The 11,758-nt window shown below is 47.2% G+C and overlaps 21 non-coding genes across 21 annotated transcripts; 14 read left to right on the top strand and 7 right to left on the bottom strand.

Moving 5' to 3' along the window:
- Positions 1-589: 589 nt before the first annotated feature.
- LOC122146738 lies at positions 590-730 on the bottom strand. Its single transcript, XR_006161260.1, has one exon. It is a non-coding gene; the product is annotated as a U4 spliceosomal RNA (small nuclear RNA).
- A 608-nt stretch (positions 731-1,338) lies between these two features.
- trnas-gcu lies at positions 1,339-1,420 on the top strand. The gene has a single exon. It is a non-coding gene; the product is annotated as a tRNA-Ser (tRNA).
- A 424-nt stretch (positions 1,421-1,844) lies between these two features.
- trnas-gcu lies at positions 1,845-1,926 on the top strand. The gene has a single exon. It is a non-coding gene; the product is annotated as a tRNA-Ser (tRNA).
- Positions 1,927-2,199: 273 nt separating this feature from the next.
- On the bottom strand, positions 2,200-2,342 carry LOC122146743. The gene has a single exon (XR_006161264.1). It is a non-coding gene; the product is annotated as a U4 spliceosomal RNA (small nuclear RNA).
- A 608-nt stretch (positions 2,343-2,950) lies between these two features.
- trnas-gcu lies at positions 2,951-3,032 on the top strand. The gene has a single exon. It is a non-coding gene; the product is annotated as a tRNA-Ser (tRNA).
- A 424-nt stretch (positions 3,033-3,456) lies between these two features.
- trnas-gcu lies at positions 3,457-3,538 on the top strand. The gene has a single exon. It is a non-coding gene; the product is annotated as a tRNA-Ser (tRNA).
- A 277-nt stretch (positions 3,539-3,815) lies between these two features.
- LOC122146737 lies at positions 3,816-3,956 on the bottom strand. The gene has a single exon (XR_006161259.1). It is a non-coding gene; the product is annotated as a U4 spliceosomal RNA (small nuclear RNA).
- Positions 3,957-4,567: 611 nt separating this feature from the next.
- trnas-gcu lies at positions 4,568-4,649 on the top strand. The gene has a single exon. It is a non-coding gene; the product is annotated as a tRNA-Ser (tRNA).
- A 426-nt stretch (positions 4,650-5,075) lies between these two features.
- trnas-gcu lies at positions 5,076-5,157 on the top strand. Its single transcript has one exon. It is a non-coding gene; the product is annotated as a tRNA-Ser (tRNA).
- Positions 5,158-5,431: 274 nt separating this feature from the next.
- LOC122146736 lies at positions 5,432-5,572 on the bottom strand. The gene has a single exon (XR_006161258.1). It is a non-coding gene; the product is annotated as a U4 spliceosomal RNA (small nuclear RNA).
- A 610-nt stretch (positions 5,573-6,182) lies between these two features.
- trnas-gcu lies at positions 6,183-6,264 on the top strand. Its single transcript has one exon. It is a non-coding gene; the product is annotated as a tRNA-Ser (tRNA).
- Positions 6,265-6,692: 428 nt separating this feature from the next.
- On the top strand, positions 6,693-6,774 carry trnas-gcu. The gene has a single exon. It is a non-coding gene; the product is annotated as a tRNA-Ser (tRNA).
- Positions 6,775-7,047: 273 nt separating this feature from the next.
- On the bottom strand, positions 7,048-7,188 carry LOC122146742. Its single transcript, XR_006161263.1, has one exon. It is a non-coding gene; the product is annotated as a U4 spliceosomal RNA (small nuclear RNA).
- Positions 7,189-7,793: 605 nt separating this feature from the next.
- Positions 7,794-7,875, top strand: trnas-gcu. The gene has a single exon. It is a non-coding gene; the product is annotated as a tRNA-Ser (tRNA).
- A 430-nt stretch (positions 7,876-8,305) lies between these two features.
- On the top strand, positions 8,306-8,387 carry trnas-gcu. Its single transcript has one exon. It is a non-coding gene; the product is annotated as a tRNA-Ser (tRNA).
- Positions 8,388-8,754: 367 nt separating this feature from the next.
- trnas-gcu lies at positions 8,755-8,836 on the top strand. Its single transcript has one exon. It is a non-coding gene; the product is annotated as a tRNA-Ser (tRNA).
- A 272-nt stretch (positions 8,837-9,108) lies between these two features.
- Positions 9,109-9,253, bottom strand: LOC122146739. The gene has a single exon (XR_006161261.1). It is a non-coding gene; the product is annotated as a U4 spliceosomal RNA (small nuclear RNA).
- Positions 9,254-9,863: 610 nt separating this feature from the next.
- Positions 9,864-9,945, top strand: trnas-gcu. The gene has a single exon. It is a non-coding gene; the product is annotated as a tRNA-Ser (tRNA).
- A 414-nt stretch (positions 9,946-10,359) lies between these two features.
- trnas-gcu lies at positions 10,360-10,441 on the top strand. The gene has a single exon. It is a non-coding gene; the product is annotated as a tRNA-Ser (tRNA).
- A 280-nt stretch (positions 10,442-10,721) lies between these two features.
- On the bottom strand, positions 10,722-10,862 carry LOC122146735. The gene has a single exon (XR_006161256.1). It is a non-coding gene; the product is annotated as a U4 spliceosomal RNA (small nuclear RNA).
- A 611-nt stretch (positions 10,863-11,473) lies between these two features.
- On the top strand, positions 11,474-11,555 carry trnas-gcu. Its single transcript has one exon. It is a non-coding gene; the product is annotated as a tRNA-Ser (tRNA).
- The last annotated feature ends 203 nt before the right edge of the window (positions 11,556-11,758 follow it).

Genomic DNA, 11,758 nt, shown 5'->3' with positions numbered 1-11,758 from the left:
AGATGCTGGACAAGGATGAAACTTTCTAGAGCGCACCTGTCGACCTACAGCAAACAAGTGGAATATACTTTAAAAATTCTACGCGTACAACTGTACGTATACGCTAGCGTACTGTACATATACAAATATAAAGTATACATTGGGTTTAAGGATGAGCTTCAATGCCATTGTGCTAAAAGGAGCTGCAGGAAAAAAACGACAGTGCAGATTTCAGCAGATGAAAGCAAACACGTGACGAGGTGGCCGAGTGGTTAAGGCGATGGACTGCTAATCCATTGTGCTCTGCACGCGTGGGTTCGAATCCCATCCTCGTCGTTCCTTGCTGTTAACAGTGGTTTTTACTTTTAGGGCACCTTCCTTATGTGACACGTTCAGTTCATTGAGTGCTCTACAAACAAGCTGATGATCTGAATCAGGTGTATTAAAAAAATGGAGTCACGCAGGGTGACGAGGTGGCTGAGCGGTTAAGTAGATGGACTGCAGATCCATTGTGCTTTGCGTGCTTTCTTCAGAATCTGCCTTTTTCCACCAAAGAGAAGGCAATACAGTGAAGAAGCGAAACCTCTTTTTTGTCAACAAGATTGTAAGCCTTCCACAGAAGCTGGCAAAAATTGCCAAGGCTGACTGTATTTCAAGTCATCCTGGCGGGGTATTGGGTAAAGTTTTCAACCAGCAATGATCGCGCCTCGGATAAACCTCATAGGCTACAATATTGCCTCTGCGAAAGAATGGTGGCGAAGGTCGCGACCTCTCATCTGCACCCATGTGGACGTGGAACGACAGGGTGGTAATAAGCTTCAAACTGAAGTGTAATCAGTCTTATGGCACCGATGGCTGCGTGGTGTGTCTACGAAACCAGTTAGCAGTGTGTACGAGAAGCCTTATTCACTGCTCTCTCTTTACTTAAAGAAGACTGTGTGATGCTTTCCTGAACCCCTAGGGAAAGAGAATTATGGGTATCTTGGCAACAAAGGGGTGGAGTCATAAAGCTCGTGGTCAGTATCGATTCGGTTCGACGAGGCCCCTGGGGGGGGGGTCGGGTAGGATATTGGAGAGTGCAAGGACACTGCAAACAAGTCCTGAAGGAGGTCCAGTGTCAAATGTACTACCTTTTGCTGACCTCAGGCATTCTCTCAATGTTCTGTGTCACAAAGCAGAAGCAGTGCATAAAAGAATCTGAAGCACATCTCTCTCTTTCAACACCACTGTGAGCCCCTATCTCCTAGAACCCTATGTTCCTTGCAGCTCAGTCGACCCACTTGCATCCACTCAACCATTTACAACACGTTATGCTGAACCTGGTCTCTGTCATGCTAAAGAGAGCGGCACAGCACGTGGGACGAGGTGGCCGAGTGGTTAAGGCGATGGACTGCTAATCCATTGTGCTCTGCACGCGTGGGTTCGAATCCCATCCTCGTCGTTACATACCTTTAGCGTTTGAAGAGTGCCCAGTGCCACTAAAAGCAACAACAACAAAGTGATGGAGACTAGAACAACGGACGCCTGCACTGGCAAGCGCTTGTCTCTGAGGGGGGTCAAGAGACAGCAGCAACTTTAGTTTCTAAGAGTACAAAGTCCTATCAGTCATAAACGCTGAAAAAAAAGTGCAGCAGATGCTGGACAAGGATGAAACTTTCTAGAGCGCACCTGTCGACCTACAGCAAACAAGTGGAATATACTTTAAAAATTCTACGCGTACAACTGTACGTATACGCTAGCGTACTGTACATATACAAATATAAATTATACTTTGTGTTTAATGATTAGCTTCAATGCCATTGTGCTAAAAGGAGCTGCAGGAAAAAAACGACAGTGCAGATTTCAGCAGATGAAAGCAAACACGTGACGAGGTGGCCGAGTGGTTAAGGCGATGGACTGCTAATCCATTGTGCTCTGCACGCGTGGGTTCGAATCCCATCCTCGTCGTTCCTTGCTGTTAACAGTGGTTTTTACTTTTAGGGCACCTTCCTTATGTGACACGTTCAGTTCATTGAGTGCTCTACAAACAAGCTGATGATCTGAATCAGGTGTATTAAAAAAATGGAGTCACGCAGGGTGACGAGGTGGCTGAGCGGTTAAGTAGATGGACTGCAGATCCATTGTGCTTTGCGTGCTTTCTTCAGAATCTGCCTTTTTCCACCAAAGAGAAGGCAATACAGTGAAGAAGCGAAACCTCTTTTTTGTCAACAAGATTGTAAGCTTCTCCACAGAAGCTGGCAAAAATTGCCAAGGCTGACTGTATTTCAAGTCATCCTGGCGGGGTATTGGGTAAAGTTTTCAACCAGCAATGATCGCGCCTCGGATAAACCTCATAGGCTACAATATTGCCTATGCGAAAGAATGGTGGCGAAGGTCGCGACCTCTCACCTGCACCCATGTGGATGTGGAACGACAGGGTGGTAATAAGCTTCAAACTGCAGTGTAATCAGTCTTATGGCACCGATGGCTGCGTGGTGTGTCTACGAAACCAGTTAGCAGTGTGTACGAGAAGCCTTATTCACTGCTCTCTCCTTTACTTAAAGAAGACTGTGTGATGCTTTCCTGAACCCCTAGGGAAAGAGAATTATGTGTATCTTGGCAACAAAGGGGTGGAGTCATAAAGCTCGTGGTCAGTATCGATTCGGTTCGACGAGGCCCCTGGGGGGGGGTCGGGTAGGATATTGGAGAGTGCAAGGACACTGCAAACAAGTCCTGAAGGAGGTCCAGTGTCAAATGTACTACCTTTTGCTGACCTAAGGCGTTCTCTCAATGTTCTGTGTCACAAAGCAGAAGCAGTGCATAAAAGAATCTGAAGCACATCTCTCTCTTTCAACACCACTGTGAGCCCCTATCTCCTAGAACCCTATGTTCCTTGCAGCTCAGTCGACCCACTTGCATCCACTCAACCATTTACAACACGTTATGCTGAACCTGGTCTCTGTCATGCTAAAGAGAGCGGCACAGCACGTGGGACGAGGTGGCCGAGTGGTTAAGGCGATGGACTGCTAATCCATTGTGCTCTGCACGCGTGGGTTCGAATCCCATCCTCGTCGTTACATACCTTTAGCGTTTGAAGAGTGCCCAGTGCCACTAAAAGCAACAACAACAAAGTGATGGAGACTAGAACAACGGACGCCTGCACTGGCAAGCGCTTGTCTCTGAGGGGGGTCAAGAGACAGCAGCAACTTTAGTTTCTAAGAGTACAAAGTCCTATCAGTCATAAACGCTGAAAAAAAAGTGCAGCAGATGCTGGACAAGGATGAAACTTTCTAGAGCGCACCTGTCGACCTACAGCAAACAAGTGGAATATACTTTAAAAATTCTACACGTACAACTGTACGTATACGCTAGCGTACTGTGCATATACAAATATAAAGTATACTTTGGGTTTAAGGATGAGCTTCAACGCCATTGTGCTAAAAGGAGCTGCAGGAAAAAAACGACAGTGCAGATTTCAGCAGATGAAAGCAAACACGTGACGAGGTGGCCGAGTGGTTAAGGCGATGGACTGCTAATCCATTGTGCTCTGCACGCGTGGGTTCGAATCCCATCCTCGTCGTCCCTTGCTGTTAACAGTGGTTTTTACTTTTAGGGCACCTTCCTTATGTGACACGTTCAGTTCATTGAGTGCTCTACAAACAAGCTGATGATCTGAATCAGGTGTATTAAAAAAATGGAGTCACGCAGGGTGACGAGGTGGCTGGCTGAGCGGTTAAGTAGATGGACTGCAGATCCATTGTGCTTTGCGTGCTTTCTTCAGAATCTGCCTTTTTCCACCAAAGAGAAGGCAATACAGTGAAGAAGCGAAACCTCTTTTTTGTCAACAAGATTGTAAGCTTCCACAGAAGCTGGCAAAAATTGCCAAGGCTGACTGTATTTCAAGTCATCCTGGCGGGGTATTGGGTAAAGTTTTCAACCAGCAATGATCGCGCCTCGGATAAACCTCATAGGCTACAATATTGCCTCTGCGAAAGAATGGTGGCGAAGGTTGCGACCTCTCACCTGCACCCATGTGGATGTGGAACGACAGGGTGGTAATAAGCTTCAAACTGCAGTGTAATCAGTCTTATGGCACCGATGGCTGCGTGGTGTGTCTACGAAACCAGTTAGCAGTGTGTACGAGAAGCCTTATTCACTGCTCTCTCTTTACTTAAAGAAGACTGTGTGATGCTTTCCTGAACCCCTAGGGAAAGAGAATTATGGGTATCTTGGCAACAAAAGGGGTGGAGTCATAAAGCTCGTGGTCAGTATCGATTCGGTTCGACGAGGCCCCTGGGGGGGGGGGGTTGGGTAGGATATTGGAGAGTGCAAGGACACTGCAAACAAGTCCTGAAGGAGGTCCAGTGTCAAATGTACTACCTTTTGCTGACCTCAGGCGTTCTCTCAATGTTCTGTGTCACAAAGCAGAAGCAGTGCATAAAAGAATCTGAAGCACATCTCTCTCTTTCAACACCACTGTGAGCCCCTATCTCCTAGAACCCTATGTTCCTTGCAGCTCAGTCGACCCACTTGCATCCACTCAACCATTTACAACACGTTATGCTGAACCTGGTCTCTGTCATGCTAAAGAGAGCGGCACAGCACGTGGGACGAGGTGGCCGAGTGGTTAGGGCGATGGACTGCTAATCCATTGTGCTCTGCACGCGTGGGTTCGAATCCCATCCTCGTCGTTACATACCTTTAGCGTTTGAAGAGTGCCCAGTGCCACTAAAAGCAAAAACAACAAAGTGATGGAGACTAGAACAACGGACGCCTGCACTGGCAAGCGCTTGTCTCTGAGGGGGGTCAAGAGACAGCAGCAACTTTAGTTTCTAAGAGTACAAAGTCCTATCAGTCATAAACGCTGAAAAAAAAGTGCAGCAGATGCTGGACAAGGATGAAACTTTCTAGAGCGCACCTGTCGACCTACAGCAAACAAGTGGAATATACTTTAAAAATTCTACGCGTACAACTGTACGTATACGCTAGCGTACTGTACATATACAAATATAAAGTATACTTTGGGTTTAAGGATGAGCTTCAACGCCATTGTGCTAAAAGGAGCTGCAGGAAAAAAAAAGACAGTGCAGATTTCAGCAGATGAAAGCAAACACGGTGACGAGGTGGCCGAGTGGTTAAGGCGATGGACTGCTAATCCATTGTGCTCTGCACGCGTGGGTTCGAATCCCATCCTCGTCGTTCCTTGCTGTTAACAGTGGTTTTTACTTTTAGGGCACCTTCCTTATGTGACACGTTCAGTTCATTGAGTGCTCTACAAACAAGCTGATGATCTGAATCAGGTGTATTAAAAAAAAGGGAGTCACGCAGGGTGACGAGGTGGCTGAGCGGTTAAGTAGATGGACTGCAGATCCATTGTGCTTTGCGTGCTTTCTTCAGAATCTGCCTTTTTCCACCAAAGAGAAGGCAATACAGTGAAGAAGCGAAACCTCTTTTTTGTCAACAAGATTGTAAGCTTCCACAGAAGCTGGCAAAAATTGCCAAGGCTGACTGTATTTCAAGTCATCCTGGCGGGGTATTGGGTAAAGTTTTCAACCAGCAATGATCGCGCCTCGGATAAACCTCATAGGCTACAATATTGCCTCTGCGAAAGAATGGTGGCGAAGGTCGCGACCTCTCACCTGCACCCATGTGGACGTGGAACGACAGGGTGGTAATAAGCTTCAAACTGCAGTGTAATCAGTCTTATGGCACCGATGGCTGCGTGGTGTGTCTACTAAAAACCAGTTAGCAGTGTGTACGAGAAGCCTTATTCACTGCTCTCTCTTTACTTAAAGAAGACTGTGTGATGCTTTCCTGAACCCCTAGGGAAAGAGAATTATGGGTATCTTGGCAACAAAGGGGTGGAGTCATAAAGCTCGTGGTCAGTATCGATTCGGTTCGACGAGGCCCATGGGGGGGGGGTCGGGTAGGATATTGGAGAGTGCAAGGACACTGCAAACAAGTCCTGAAGGAGGTCCAGTGTCAAATGTACTACCTTTTGCTGACCTCAGGCGTTCTCTCAATGTTCTGTGTCACAAAGCAGAAGCAGTGCATAAAAGAATCTGAAGCACATCTCTCTCTTTCAACACCACTGTGAGCCCCTATCTCCTAGAACCCTATGTTCCTTGCAGCTCAGTCGACCCACTTGCATCCACTCAACCATTTACAACACGTTATGCTGAACCTGGTCTCTGTCATGCTAAAGAGAGCGGCACAGCACGTGGGACGAGGTGGCCGAGTGGTTAAGGCGATGGACTGCTAATCCATTGTGCTCTGCACGCGTGGGTTCGAATCCCATCCTCGTCGTTACATACCTTTAGCATTTGAAGAGTGCCCAGTGCCACTAAAAGCAACAACAACAAAGTGATGGAGACTAGAACAACGGACGCCTGCACTGGCAAGCGCTTGTCTCTGAGGGGGGTGGTCAAGAGACAGCAGCAACTTTAGTTTCTAAGAGTACAAAGTCCTATCAGTCATAAACGCTGAAAAAAAAGTGCAGCAGATGCTGGACAAGGATGAAACTTTCTAGAGCGCACCTGTCGACCTACAGCAAACAAGTGGAATATACTTTAAAAATTCTACGCGTACAACTGTACGTATACGCTAGCGTACTGTACATATACAAATATAAAGTATACTTTGGGTTTAAGGATGAGCTTCAATGCCATTGTGCTAAAAGGAGCTGCAGGAAAAAAAAAGACAGTGCAGATTTCAGCAGATGAAAGCAAACACGTGACGAGGTGGCCGAGTGGTTAAGGCGATGGACTGCTAATCCATTGTGCTCTGCACGCGTGGGTTCGAATCCCATCCTCGTCGTTCCTTGCTGTTAACAGTGGTTTTTACTTTTAGGGCACCTTCCTTATGTGACACGTTCAGTTCATTGAGTGCTCTACAAACAAGCTGATGATCTGAATCAGGTGTATTAAAAAAATGGAGTCACGCAGGGTGACGAGGTGGCTGAGCGGTTAAGTAGATGGACTGCAGATCCATTGTGCTTTGCGTGCTTTCTTCAGAATCTGCCTTTTTCCACCAAAGAGAAGGCAATACAGTGAAGAAGCGAAACCTCTTTTTTGTCAACAAGATTATAAGCTTCCACAGAAGCTGGCAAAAACTGCCAAGGCTGACTGTATTTCAAGTCATCCTGGCGGGGTATTGGGTAAAGTTTTCAACCAGCAATGATCGCGCCTCGGCTAAACCTCATAGGCTACAATATTGCCACTGCGAAAGAATGGTGGCGAAGGTCGCGACCTCTCACCTGCACCCATGTGGACGTGGAACGACAGGGTGGTAATAAGCTTCAAACTGCAGTGTAATCCGTCTTATGGCACCGATGGCTGCGTGGTGTGTCTACGAAACCAGTTAGCAGTGTGTACGAGAAGCCTTATTCACTGCTCTCTCTTTACTTAAAGAAGACTGTGTGATGCTTTCCTGAACCCCTAGGGAAAGAGAATTATGGGTATCTTGGCAACAAAGGGGTGGAGTCATAAAGCTCGTGGTCAGTATCGATTCGGTTCGACGAGGCCCCTGGGGGGGGGGGGGTAGGATATTGGAGAGTGCAAGGACACTGCAAACAAGTCCTGAAGGAGGTCCAGTGTCAAATGTACTACCTTTTGCTGACCTCAGGCGTTCTCTCAATGTTCTGTGTCACAAAGCAGAAGCAGTGCATAAAAGAATCTGAAGCACATCTCTCTCTTTCAACACCACTGTGAGCCCCTATCTCCTAGAACCCTATGTTCCTTCAGCTCAGTCGACCCACTTGCATCCACTCAACCATTTACAACACGTTATGCTGAACCTGGTCTCTGTCATGCTAAAGAGAGCGGCACAGCACGTGGGACGAGGTGGCCGAGTGGTTAAGGCGATGGACTGCTAATCCATTGTGCTCTGCACGCGTGGGTTCAAATCCCATCCTCGTCGTTACATGCCTTTAGCATTTGAAGAGTGCCCAGTGCCACTAAAAGCAACAACAACAAAGTGATGGAGACTAGAACAACGGACGCCTGCACTGGCAAGCGCTTGTCTGAGGGGGGTCACGAGACAGCAGCAACTTTAGTTTCTAAGAGTACAAAGTCCTATCAGTCATAAACGCTGAAAAAAAAGGTGCAGCAGATGCTGGACAAGGATGAAACTTTCTAGAGCGCACCTGTCGACCTACAGCAAACAAGTGGAATATACTTTAAAAATTCTACGCGTACAACTGTACGTATACGCTAGCGTACTGTACATATAAAAATAATAAGTAAAGTATACTTTGGGTTTAAGGATGAGCTTCAATGCCATTGTGCTAAAAGGAGCTGCAGGAAAAAAAAACGACAGTGCAGATTTCAGCAGATGAAAGCAAACACGTGACGAGGTGGCCGAGTGGTTAAGGCGATGGACTGCTAATCCATTGTTCTCTGCACGCGTGGGTTCGAATCCCATCCTCGTCGTTCCTTGCTGTTAACAGTGGTTTTTACTTTTAGGGCACCTTCCTTATGTGACACGTTCAGTTCATTGAGTGCTCTACAAACAAGCTGATGATCTGAATCAGGTGTATTAAAAAAATGGAGTCACGCAGGGTGACGAGGTGGCCGAGCGGTTAAGTAGATGGACTGCAGATCCATTGTGCTTTGCGTGCTTTCTTCAGAATCTGCCTTTTTCCACCAAAGAGAAGGCAATACAGTGAAGAAGCGAAACCTCTTTTTTGTCAACAAGATTGTAAGCTTCCACAGAAGCTGGCAAAAATTGCCAAGGCTGACTGTATTTCAAGTCATCCTGGCGGGGTATTGGGATTTCAGCAGATGAAAGCAAACACGTGACGAGGTGGCCGAGTGGTTAAGGCGATGGACTGCTAATCCATTGTGCTCTGCACGCGTGGGTTCGAATCCCATCCTCGTCGTTCCTTGCTGTTAACAGTGGTTTTTACTTTTAGGGCACCTTCCTTATGTGACACGTTCAGTTCATTGAGTGCTCTACAAACAAGCTGATGATCTGAATCAGGTGTATTAAAAAATGGAGTCACGCAGGGTGACGAGGTGGCCGAGCGGTTAAGTAGATGGACTGCAGATCCATTGTGCTTTGCGTGCTTTCTTCAGAATCTGCCTTTTTCCACCAAAGAGAAGGCAATACAGTGAAGAAGCGAAACCTCTTTTTTGTCAACAAGATTGTAAGCTTCCACAGAAGCTGGCAAAAATTGCCAAGGCTGACTGTATTTCAAGTCATCCTGGCGGGGTATTGGTAAAGTAAAGTTTTCAACCAGCAATGATCGCGCCTCGGATAAACCTCATAGGCTACAATATTGCCTCTGCGAAAGAATGGTGGCGAAGGTCGCGACCTCTCACCTGCACCCATGTGGACGTGGAACGACAGGGTGGTAATAAGCTTCAAACTGCAGTGTAATCAGTCTTATGGCACCGATGGCTGCGTGGTGTGTCTACGAAACCAGTTAGCAGTGTGTACGAGAAGCCTTATTCACTGCTCTCTCTTTACTTAAAGAAGACTGTGTGATGCTTTCCTGAACCCCTAGGGAAAGAGAATTATGGGTATCTTGGCAACAAAGGGGTGGAGTCATAAAGCTCGTGGTCAGTATCGATTCGGTTCGACGAGGCCCCTGGGGGGGGGGGGTCGGGTAGGATATTGGAGAGTGCAAGGACACTGCAAACAAGTCCTGAAGGAGGTCCAGTGTCAAATGTACTACCTTTTGCTGACCTCAGGCGTTCTCTCAATGTTCTGTGTCACAAAGCAGAAGCAGTGCATAAAAGAATATGAAGCACATCTCTCTCTTTCAACACCACTGTGAGCCCCTATCTCCTAGAACCCTATGTTCCTTGCAGCTCAGTCGACCCACTTGCATCCACTCAACCATTTACAACACGTTATGCTGAACCTGGTCTCTGTCATGCTAAAGAGAGCGGCACAGCACGTGGGACGAGGTGGCCGAGTGGTTAAGGCGATGGACTGCTAATCCATTGTGCTCTGCACGCGTGGGTTCGAATCCCATCCTCGTCGTTACATGCCTTTAGCGTTTGAAGAGTGCCCAGTGCCACTAAAAGCAACAACAACAAAAACAACGGACGCCTGCACTGGCAAGCGCTTGTCTGAGGGGGGTCACGAGACAGCAGCAACTTTAGTTTCTAAGAGTACAAAGTCCTATCAGTCATAAACGCTGAAAAAAAAAAGTGCAGCAGATGCTGGACAAGGATGAAACTTTCTAGAGCGGCACCTGTCGACCCTACAGCAAACAAGTGGAATATACTTTAAAAATTCTACGCGTACAACTGTACGTATACGCTAGCGTACTGTACATATACAAATATAAAGTATACTTTGGGTTTAAGGATGAGCTTCAATGCCATTGTGCTAAAAGGAGCTGCAGGAAAAAAAAACGACAGTGCAGATTTCAGCAGATGAAAGCAAACACGTGACGAGGTGGCCGAGTGGTTAAGGCGATGGACTGCTAATCCATTGTGCTCTGCACGCGTGGGTTCGAATCCCATCCTCGTCGTTCCTTGCTGTTAACAGTGGTTTTTACTTTTAGGGCACCTTCCTTTTGTGACACGTTCAGTTCATTGAGTGCTCTACAAACAAGCTGATGATCTGAATCAGGTGTATTAAAAAAAAATGGAGTCACGCAGGGTGACGAGGTGGCCGAGCGGTTAAGTAGATGGACTGCAGATCCATTGTGCTTTGCGTGCTTTCTTCAGAATCTGCCTTTTTCCACCCAAAGAGAAGGCAATACATACAGTGAAGAAGCGAAACCTCTTTTTTGTCAACAAGATTGTAAGCTTCCACAGAAGCTGGCAAAAATTGCCAAGGCTGACTGTATTTCAAGTCATCCTGGCGGGGTATTGGGTAAAGTTTTCAACCAGCAATGATCGCGCCTCGGATAAACCTCATAGGCTACAATATTGCCTCTGCGAAAGAATGGTGGCGAAGGTCGCGACCTCTCACCTGCACCCATGTGGACGTGGAACGACAGGGTGGTAATAAGCTTCAAACTGCAGTGTAATCAGTCTTATGGCACCGATGGCTGCGTGGTGTGTCTACGAAACCAGTTAGCAGTGTGTACGAGAAGCCTTATTCACTGCTCTCTCTTTACTTAAAGAAGACTGTGTGATGCTTTCCTGAACCCCTAGGGAAAGAGAATTATGTGTATCTTGGCAACAAAGGGGTGGAGTCATAAAGCTCGTGGTCAGTATCGATTCGGTTCGACGAGGCCCCTGGGGGGGGGGGGGTCGGGTAGGATATTGGAGAGTGCAAGGACACTGCAAACAAGTCCTGAAGGAGGTCCAGTGTCAAATGTACTACCTTTTGCTGACCTCAGGCGTTCTCTCAATGTTCTGTGTCACAAAGCAGAAGCAGTGCATAAAAGAATCTGAAGCACATCTCTCTCTTTCAACACCACTGTGAGCCCCTATCTCCTAGAACCCTATGTTCCTTGCAGCTCAGTCGACCCACTTGCATCCACTCAACCATTTACAACACGTTATGCTGAACCTGGTCTCTGTCATGCTAAAGAGAGCGGCACAGCACGTGGGACGAGGTGGCCGAGTGGTTAAGGCGATGGACTGCTAATCCATTGTGCTCTGCACGCGTGGGTTCGAATCCCATCCTCGTCGTTACATACCTTTAGCGTTTGAAGAGTGCCCAGTGCCACTAAAAGCAACAACAACAAAGTGATGGAGACTAGAACAACGGACGCCTGCACTGGCAAGCGCTTGTCTCTGAGGGGGGTCAAGAGAGACAGCAGCAACTTTAGTTTCTAAGAGTACAAAGTCCTATCAGTCATAAACGCCTGAAAAAAAAGTGCAGCAGATGCTGG

This window comes from Cyprinus carpio, chromosome A11, assembly GCF_018340385.1.
Source record: "Cyprinus carpio isolate SPL01 chromosome A11, ASM1834038v1, whole genome shotgun sequence".
Taxonomy (NCBI): domain Eukaryota; kingdom Metazoa; phylum Chordata; class Actinopteri; order Cypriniformes; family Cyprinidae; genus Cyprinus; species Cyprinus carpio.
This window is presented reverse-complemented; position numbering and strand designations above follow the sequence as displayed.